The 10,637-nt window shown below is 46.5% G+C and overlaps 1 pseudogene; it reads right to left on the bottom strand.

Annotated features, from left to right (window-relative positions):
* Positions 1-9,652: 9,652 nt before the first annotated feature.
* Positions 9,653-10,392, bottom strand: LOC149123584 (ADP-ribosylation factor-like protein 5A pseudogene; annotated as a pseudogene).
* Positions 10,393-10,637: the final 245 nt, after the last annotated feature.

The following is a 10,637-nucleotide window of genomic DNA, read 5'->3' as shown; positions in this document are numbered from 1 at the left end:
AGCAGTAGAAGATGGCCCAAGTCCTTGGGGCCCTGCACCCATGTGGGAGACCTGGAAGAAGCTCCTGGCTCCTGGCTTCAGATCAGCGCAGCTCTGGCGGCTGCAGCCATCCAGGGAGTGAACCATCGGATGGAAGACCTCTCTCTCTCTCTCTCTCTGTCTTTCCTTTTCTCTCTGTGTGTAATTCTTTCAAGTAAATAAATATATCTTTAAAAAAAAAAGACACTTATTTCAAAGGCAAAGTAACAGAGAGAGGGGGGGAGAGGGAGAGAGCAAGCTATCTTCCACTAGTTTCCTCCCCAAATGCCCACAACTGGGGCTAGGCCAGACTGAAGCCAGGAACCTGGAACTCCATCTGGGTTTCCCACATGAGTGGCAGAACCCAAGTACTTGGACCATCACCTGCCACCTCCTAGATACATTAGTGGGGAGCTGGATCAGAAGCAGAGGCAGGGCTGGCGCTGTGGCTCACTAGGCTAATCCTCCGCCTGCGGCGCCAGCACACCGGGTTCTAGTCCCACTGGATTGGAAGTGGAGGGGCTACAATGGGATACCGGCATTACAAGTTGCAGTTTAACCCACTGCACCACAATGCCAGCCCTGAGACTGAGACATTTTTATTTCCTTATAATCTCCTTTCCCTAGCAACATACAGATCTATCCACAGGCATCCTCTGGATTACTGTGATAACCTTTTAGCACCCCTATTTCCAGCTCCCAACCCTCACCATCACCCCAGTTATACTCTGCATCACTTGGGGGATTTTCCCAAAAGGCAGTTTCACATGGGTTTCCTACTTGAAGTCCTTCATCAGATCCCCATCAGTTACGAGAGAAAACCTAGACACTCGGCTGGCGCCGCAGCTCACTAGGCTAATCCTCCGCCTAGCGGCGCTGGCACACCGGGTTCTAGTCCCGGTCGGGGCGCCGGATTCTGTCCCGGTTGCCCCTCTTCCAGGCCAGCCCTCTGCTGTGGCCCGGGAGTGCAGTGGAGGATGGCCCAGGTGCTTGGGCCCTGCACCCCATGGGAGACCAGGAAAAGCACCTGGCTCCTGGCTCCTGCCATCGGATCAGCGCGGTGCGCTGGCCGCAGCGCGCCGGCCGCGGCGGCCATTGGAGGGTGAACCAACGGCAAAGGAAGACCTTTCTCTCTGTCTCTCTCTCTCACTGTCCACTCTGCCTGTCAAAAAAAAAAAAAAAAAAAAACAAAAAAAAAAAACCTAGACACTGAAAGACAGCATAATATGTCAGCCTAGACATTTTCCCCTGTGTATCTAGTAAATATTCATTTTTGTATAAATGGCACCCTAGCACTTTTTGTACTCTGCGTACTGTGCTGATCATCAAGAATACAATGCTGAACAAAACAGCCCTGGTCTTGGTGTAGTGGATTAAGCTGCCATCCCAGATGAGCACTGGTTCGAGTCCTTGCTGCTCCAGTTCCAACCAGTCTCCCTGCTAATGCATCTGGGAAGGCAACGGAAAATGACCCAAGTGTTTGGGCCCCTGCCACCCACTTGGGAGACCTGGATGGAACGCTGGGCTCCTGATATCACCCTGCCTACTCCTAACTATTGTAGTCATTCGGGGAGTGAATCAGCAGATGGAAGATGGATCTCTCTATGTCTCTCCCTCTCTCTCAGTCACTCTGCCTATATTTCTTTCTTTTTTTTTTTTTTTAAGATTTATTTGTTATTTGAAAGGCAGAGTTACAGAGAGGCAGAGGCAGAGACAGAGAGATCTTCCATCTGCTGGTTCACGCCCCATACAGCCGCAACAGTCAGAGCTGGAGCTTCTTCCAGGTCTCCCAAGTGGGTGCAGGGGCCCAAGCACTTGGGCCATCTTCTGCTTCCCCAGGCCATAGCAGAGAGCTGGATGGGAAGTGGAGCAGCCAGGACTCAAACCAGTGCCCATGGAGGTTGCCAGGACTGCAGCTGGCAGCTTTACCCGCTACACCACAGCGCTGGCCCCCAGTACATCGATTTTATCTTATTCTCTAGTATTAGAGATTGGGAAAATGTGCAAACACATACACACATTTGTTTGGCACCTATAATGTCTCTAAATAAATCTTAAAAAAAAAATCAGTGTGCTGATGGCAGGCACATCAGAAAATAGAGGCACCATACAGACAGAACAGTAATTCCTGAGTCCATAATGACGAGACGCAGCACCTTGAGGGCGCATCCTACCTGTTACACACAACAAAAGCAGGTGCAGCCTCGCTCCAGGTAGATTGAATTTGCTCTTTCAATCACTTGCAGGAGTATTAAGAAGCTACCAGAAGAGTACTTTCTACCCAACACCAGGACAAGTTGCCAACAGCGGTTTAAAACAGAATAGCTGCTTCAGGAAACTGTGCGTCCCTTGTTGTCAAGGTGGGACAACAGACAGAAGATGGGAGGGGAATGAGAAGTTGCTCAAAACGTCCAGGTCAACAGCTGGCCTGGATTTTACAACATCTCTTGTAAACCCGAAAATTGGAAACTCCTGTCTAGGGACTTTCAGAGATAAACTATTTCGAAATTTGAATCTTTTTAAAAAAAAAAAGATTTATTTTTTATTTGAAAGGCAGAGTTACAGAGAGAGAGGTCTTTCATCTGCTGGTTCACTCCCCAGATAGCTGCAACAGCTGGGGCTGGGCCAATCCAAAGCCAGAAGCCTGGAGCTTCCTCAGGTCTCCCATGTGGGTGCAGGGACCCAGAGACTTGGGCCATCTTTCACTGCTTTTCCAGGCTATGGCAGGGAGCTGGATCGGAAGTGGAGCAGCTGGGATTCGAACCAGCGCCCATATAGGATGCTGGTACTGCAGGGGGCAGCTTTACCTGCTACAGCACAGCACTGGCCCCTCAAGATTTTCCTCTTAATCCACGTGCACTCTCGTCCAACTTTCCCATTGCTTATAGAGGGACAGTAACCTCCAGTGGGTACCTAATGAAGAATAAAAAAGTATGCATTTTCCTGCACATTTACAATTATTCCTAAAAGTACTGTCATAGGGCCCAGAAACCAAGGTCAAGGGGACAATGGCTTAAAAATCAAATACTACAGGAGTGTGAATTTGCATGAGCGATAGAGATGTTGGTTTCAGACAGCCAAGTCCCACGTCAGAGTGCCTGGGTTCAATTTCTAGCTCCAGCCTGATTCCAGATTTCTGCTCATGCAGACACTGGGAAGTAGCAGTGACGGCTCAAGTAATTGGGACCTGCCACTCAGGAAGACATGTACTGCCTTCCCCTAACCCAGACCCAGCACAGCCCTGGCCGCAGTCCTGGCCATTGTGGGCATTTGGGGGAGGGAACTGACACATGGGATCTCTGTCTCTCGAAAATAAACTAAAACTTAAGAAAGAAAGAAAGAAAGAAAGAAAGAAAGAAAGAAAGAAAGAAAGAAAGAAAGAAAGAAAGAAAGAAAGAAAGAAAGAAAGAAAGAAAGAAAGAAAGAAAGAAAGAAAGAAAGAAAGAAAGAAAGAAAGAAAGAAAGAAAGAAAGAAAGAAAGAAAGAAAGAAAGAAAGAAAGAAAGAAAGAAAGAAAGAAAGAAAGAAAGAAAGAAAGAAAGAAAGAAAGAAAGAAAGAAAGAAAGAAAGAAAGAAAGAAAGAAAGAAAGAAAGAAAGAAAGAAAGAAAGAAAGAAAGAAAGAAAGAAAGAAAGAAAGAAAGAAAGAAAGAAAGAAAGAAAGAAAGAAAGAAAGAAAGAAAGAAAGAAAGAAAGAAAGAAAGAAAGAAAGAAAGAAAGAAAGAAAGAAAGAAAGAAAGAAAGAAAGAAAGAAAGAAAGAAAGAAAGAAAGAAAGAAAGAAAGAAAGAAAGAAAGAAAGAAAGAAAGAAAGAAAGAAAGAAAGAAAGAAAGAAAGAAAGAAAGAAAGAAAGAAAGAAAGAAAGAAAGAAAGAAAGAAAGAAAGAAAGAAAGAAAGAAAGAAAGAAAGAAAGAAAGAAAGAAAGAAAGAAAGAAAGAAAGAAAGAAAGAAAGAAAGAAAGAAAGAAAGAAAGAAAGAAAGAAAGAAAGAAAGAAAGAAAGAAAGAAAGAAAGAAAGAAAGAAAGGACATGACAGAAAAAGAAAGAGGGGGGCAGAGATGTTCCATCCACTGGTTCACTACCTGAGTAACTACAACGACCAGGGCAGTGCCAGACCAAAGCCAGGAGCCAGGAACCCTATCTGGGTCTCCCAGTTCATGAGTGGCATGAACCCAAGTGCTCTGCTTCCCAGGCCCGTTGGCAAGAAGCTGGATCAGCAGCCGAGTGGCCAGGACTGAAGCCAGCACTCCAATAGGAGATGCAGCATAACCTGCTGTACCACAGCGCCTGCCTCCTATCAATGTTTTTAAACCACACAAATTACATAAAGCTCCGCAGATACAACCATGTATTTGTCCTCATGTTAGGTGTATAACAAATGTAACTTTAATCTGGAGACTCAAAATTTCCTTCTTTGTAATAATACACAATGACTGTCAGTTACAGATTATAAATTTTTCCCATCTAATCCAGTACTCCTAACAACTTTGTAGTGACTCGTGAATACTCTATTGCTATTTTCAGCAATAAAATCCAGTTGCAAAATAATAAGATACTGTCACCACTATCAGCAACCACCCATCACTCACTGTGTGTTCTCAGTCACTGGCTATGTCTACTACTGACACCTATAGTACCTCACTTAATCCTCAGAAAAACTGTGAGCTCACCTATTTTTCAAGAAGCAAAAAAGATTTGAATCAAAAATCTATTTACTTTCAAAATCCATTGAGGCTGGAGCCGCGGCTCACTTGGCTAACCCTCCGCCTGCGGCACCAGCACCCCAGGGTTCTAGACCTGGTTGGGGCACTGGATTCTGTCCTGGTTGCTCCTTTTCCAGTCTAGCTCTCTGCTGTGGCCCTGGAAGGCAGTGGAGGATGGCCCAAGTGCTTGGGCCCTGCACCGCATGGGAGACCAGGAGGAAGCACCTGGATCCTGGCTTCAGATCCACACAGCGCGCCCGCCGTAGCGGCCATTTTGGGGGTGAACCAATGGAAGGAAGACCTTTCTCTCTGTCTCTCTTTCTCACTGTCTAACTCTGCCTGTCAAAAAAAATCCACTGAAATTTTTAAAAATTGCTCGGTATTCTTATCTGAAAGACAGATAAAGAAAACAATGCTTCATCTACTAGATCACTTTCCAAATGCCCACAACAACTGGGGCTAGACCAGACCAAAGTCAGGAGCCAGGGACTCAATTCAGGTCTTCCACGTGAGAGGGAGGGACTCCAGGACTCCCAGGCACACATCAGCAGGAAGCTGGAATCTGAAAGGGTGGGGACTTAAACCGTGCACTCAGATGTGGTTACTGGCATCCAAAGCAGCATTTTTTTCTTTTAGATTTATTTATTTACTTATTTGAAAGACAGAGTTGCAGAGAGAGACACAGAGATCTTCCATCTGCTGGTTCACTCACCAAATGCCCCCCAGTAGCCAGGGCTAGGCCAAGGTCAAACCAGGAGCCAGGAACCTGGAGCTTCTTCTGGGTCTCCCACCTGAGTAGCAAGGGCCCAAATACGTGGGCCATCTTCCTCTGCTTTCCTAGGTACGTTAGCAGGGAGCTGGACCAGAAGTGGAGCAGCTGGGATCTCAGGCAGCTACTTAACTCACTATGCCACGAAGCTCCCCAACCCGCACCCCCACCCCCACCGCCCCAAGCAGCATTTTACCTGCTGCACCAAATGCCAGCTTCTCAAAGTCACTGAACTTTTTATTCCAATTCCCACCTTGAAAACCTTTTCTGAGTCTCACTTAGTTCTAGAGTTTTGACACAATAACATTCCATAATACGCCAACTTTAAGGGTCATGTGAAAATGTTATACAGCTAGAGAGAAGGATCTGGGGAAGACAACAGTATCTGGAAAGAGTCCTCTTTGAGAGAGCAAAGTTTCTGAAGGAAAAGCTTCGTGTGGAGCAACAAGGAGAAGATGCCAGTTCACCCAGCCAAATCTCCTAACTCAGTCCTGGCGACTGACGGGGCAGCCATCACAGCCAGCGCAGGCACAGCCTCCCTCCCGGAAGCAGACTGGAACCCTAAGACGTCAGGAGCCAAAGCCCTTGGAGAAAGCGCAAGGCAGTCTGTTGCTGTTAAGGTCATACTGCCCTCTGGCTGACAAATAAAATGAAGGCTCTTGCCTTCCGTGGTTCTAAATGGCAGCTCTCCCTGTGGCTTGGTGAAACGCTTTCCAACCCAAACCCCAGAATCTGCAGGAAGAGCCAGATCGGTGTGTTTCCGTACAAAGGGCAAAACCAAAGCAAAAGCTCACTTTGCAAGATGCTCCAGGAAAAGATCCTGTGAGTCGGTTTCCCTGCCTCTCTGTGAGGGCCCCTGTTCATGGCGCAGGGCAGTGAGACTAACAACTATTCATGTGAACAAGCTATCACTGTGCTGTGACTTTCAAGCCTCTCAAAATAAACAGAAAGCAAGTAAAAAAAAAAAAAGTATAAGGAATTTTTGTCACTCTATCTATCACGTTCATCTCTGATTCCTTCTCACTCGGCATCTAGTTTGTCTAAAGCTTCTGGGTGGTGCTGGACTTCAGACCTGTTTCCTTGCAACTGGTCTGACTAGAGAGCCAGACTAGACAGTAGAGCACACACATGTCTGCAAACATACACACACACGCGAGTCTGTACTTGAGGCCAGCAGGACAGGCACACAAGAAAATGCAGGAACATGTCCCTTCCCTCCAGTAGAAAACGGCTATGGAAACAATCTACTTGACAGTCAGATGACAAACGGAGGGGCTGGCGCGTGGTGCCAACCAGTCCCACATGGGCGCAGGTTCAAGTTCGGGCTGCTCCATTCCAATCCAGCTCTCTGCTATGGCCTAGGAAAGCAGTAGAACATTTTCTACTCGGGCTCCTTGGGCCCCTGCACCCATGTGGGAGACCTGGAAGAAGCTCCTGGCTTTGGATAGACATTCACTCCGGGGAGTGAACTAGTAGATGGAAGAACTCTCTCTCTCTCTCTCTCTCTCTCTCTCTCTCTCTCTCTGTCTCTGTGTAACTCTATCAAATAAATAAATAAATATTTAAAAAAAAAAAGACAAATGGATACAAAACATACCACATGTGTTTGTGTGTGCCTGCGTATGAGAGAGAGGAGAGACAGAGACAAAGAGACAGAATGAATGCAGTACTCAGCCTTTAGAAAGAAGGAGATCCTGCCATTTGCCACACAGTATGTATGGGCCTAGAGGACATTATGCTAAGTGAAATAAGCCAAACAGAGATAGAAAAGTATTGCATGATCACAGCTATATGTGGAATCTCCCCCCAAAATATCAAATATTCAAAGATATAGAATGAAACAGTGGTTACCTGGGGGCGGGTGAGGAAATATAGGATACAGAGTAGAAAATATGTAGGATGAGCAAGTCTGAACAATAGCCAACATGAGGACTCTAGTTAATAGGTTACACTGCAGGGGCCATCACTGTGGCACAGTAGCCTAAGCCTCCATCTGCGGCACTGGCATCCCGTATGGGCGCCAGTTTGTGTCATGGCTGCTCCTCTTCCAATCCAGCTCTCTGCTATGGCCTGGGAAAGCAGTGGGAGATGGCCCAAGGCCTTGGGCCCTGTACCCACGTGGGAAACTTGGAAAAAGCTCCTGGCTCCTGGCTTCAGATCCGTGCAGCTCTGACCATTGCAGCCATTTGGGGAGTGAACCAACAGATGGAAAACCTGTCTCTCTCTCTCTCTCTCTCTCGCTCGCTCTCTCTCTCTGCCTCTGCCTCTCTGCAACTCTGCCTCTCAAATAAATAAATCTTAAAAAATGAAAAAAAATCTATTGCAACTATGAATAAACAAAAGATCATAATCTCATAAGAAAAGATAACATGAAAGCAATGAAACAATGTGAATATTTTTCATGTCTTATTTTCAAATAATTTTTGTAATGTGAAAATCAACTCCTACTTCTGATATTAAACTCAGTAGTAGGAATATTATAGGGTTTCACAATAAGGGGATGGTGTGCATTCCAGAAAATACTGAAACTTATTGCAGGAGAATAATGCTCAACATTAGTTCTACCCCACAGCCAAATACATTATGTATGTGTTTATTTTTTTAATTTTATATTTATTTTCAGCATTTGAAAAGTGGGGGAGATACTGATCTGCCCTGGTTGGTGGTTCAAATGCCTGCAACATCTAGGTCTGTGCCAGAACAAGGACAAGAACCTGGAACTGTCCATCAAGTTCTCCCACGTGAGTGGAAGGGGCCCAAGCGCTGGAGCTATCCTGTCTCTCAGGATGAAAGAGCAGGGAGCTGGATCAGAGGCAGAGTAGCTAGGATTCAGACGCATGCAGCTTACCCTGCTGCACCACAGTGCCAAAGCCGATCAACTATTTCTTGAGCTGATGATGATGCTCGGTCATTGCAATCTTTCATTAAAATAGAAATGAGCTCTATCAGAAAGCCCTCATTCTTACAGAGAGCAGAACTTGTGGTCCAAGTGTCTTTTCCTTTACATCTAACAAGTGAAAGCACTTATATGAAAACAAAACATTCTCTTCTACCTAGCGTACTGATCTCAGTGATGGAATCTCTGACGACTAACTGTGACAGTAACTACAGGAGAGTCAGCATTTTGAGGAAGTAAAGCAGCAAGAGGCAACAAATGTAGGAGAGCTTAGACCTCTGTCCTCTAACTCATGCTCATGATCTTTTAGCAAACTCCAAGTCAGTCTTCAGGAGCCTTTTTTTTTTAAGAGAAAAATGTCAATTAACAGCTCTAATAACTTACTTGGGAAGGACTAAGGAGAAAGTAAATTGGAAGGTGAGACTTCATCTTTGTTTTCAAAACAGTGGTTTTCATTTTGCTACTAGAGAGAATGCCTAAATCAGCTTACTATAAATACATCTAAACCATGAATTTTAGCAGCTTTCGGGAAAGTTCAGCATGTTGTTTACACAAAATCTCTAAGAGGTCAGTAGAGATCACTTCATCTTTTTTATTTTCTTTTTAAGATTTATTTATTTATTTGAAAGGCAGAGTTACAGAGTTAGATAGAGATCTTTTATATCCTGGCTCATTCCCCAAATGGCCAAAACAGTTGGGGTTGGGGCCAGCACTGTGGTGCAATAGGTTAAACTTCCACTGCAGTGCCAGCATCCTACATGGGCGCTGGTTTGATACCCAGCAGCTGATCAGGGAGTTCCAACACAGCTCCTTGCTAACAGCCTGGGACAGCAGTAGAAGATGGCCCAAGTCCTTGGACCCCTGCATACCCGTGGGAGACCCAGAAGAAGCTCTTGGCTCCTGGCTTTGGATCAGCACAGCTCCAGCCATTGCAGCTATTTGAGGAGTGAAGCAGCAGGTGGAAGACCTCTCTCTCTCCCTCCCTCCCTCTCTCTATAACTCTGCCTCTCAAAAAAAAAAAAAAAAAAAAAAAGAAAGAACGAAAGAACGAAAGAACGAAAGAAAGAAAGAAAGAAAGAAAGAAAGAAAGAAAACAGTTGGGATGGGTCAAGTTGAAGCCTGGAACCAGGAGATTCATCTGGATTTCCCACATGGATGGCAGGAGACAAAGCACTTGGGCCATCCTCCACTGCTTTCCCAGGTGCATTAGCAGGGAGCAGCCAGGACTTGAACTGGTGCTCATATGGGATGCCTGCACTGCAGGCAGTGGCTTAGCCTGCTGTACCACAATACCAGCCCCTGGAAGATCTACTCTTAAATAGTGACATCATCCATTCAAGTTGTTGACGCAATCCCTCCCTAGTAAGGGCACGGCATGCCTGGATATGCCACTGGTGATCTTTGATAGAAGTTAACTTCAAAAACTGAGAGATTTCTGCTACCATCATGCATTCTTTAACATCTTGCTTACTAGCAAAAGTCAGCAATGTGGCTTTCCTTAGGCCCTCATGCGCTCATGTTACAGAAACCTCTGTGTACTGTGCACAGCAACAACTACACCTCCGTGTTAGCATAGCAAAGCGTTCCAGGAAGAACCATCCCTTCTGTCTTACTTCCTGTGGTAGCCGATGCGTGCACTTCGTCCACAGAAAATCGGTGGAGGATGGTCATTTTCCCCGCATAATCCAGCCCGACAACTACAGCCTTGTGCCCCTGGGGACTGAACAGTCTCCACATCCTGGCTGCCTGGCCTACCTGTGCCCAGGCTGAGGGACAGAGAGAGAGGGGGGCGCGCTGGAGCCCCCACCCCCGCAGCTGCGGCTCCCGCACTGGCCCTCCGCCACTTCCAGGCAACCGGAGGGAGGCCGCCCTGGCTGCCCTGCTGTGTGCGAGGCCCTAGAAGGCCACCGTCCTCCCCCAGCTGCCCTCGGGCGACTGCGCGGGCTCCTGGGCCTTGGCTTTCCTCCCTCATTTCCATCGTCACCCCCAGTTCTTCCTGTGGTCCCCGCATGCCGTAGCATCGGGTAGATGCCTCTGTGGAGACAGCACGCTGTACTTGCCCTCTGTCCTCCTCCGTGAGTTTCTCGAGGGCGGGGGTGATTACTTTCTCATCTTTGTGCTCCCGCTATGTCACCTCATGGCAGGAATGGAGATGGTGTTCACTAAATATTGATGCGATGAACGAATGGATGAATCAGCTCGTGAATGAGTGAAATCGACTGGAAAGCTAAAGCTGAAGGTTAGGAATAAAAAGCA

The sequence above is a fragment of the Oryctolagus cuniculus genome, chromosome 11 (genome assembly GCF_051225735.1).
Source record: "Oryctolagus cuniculus isolate XC-2025 breed Fujian yellow rabbit chromosome 11, ASM5122573v1, whole genome shotgun sequence".
NCBI lineage: Eukaryota > Metazoa > Chordata > Mammalia > Lagomorpha > Leporidae > Oryctolagus > Oryctolagus cuniculus.
This window is presented reverse-complemented; position numbering and strand designations above follow the sequence as displayed.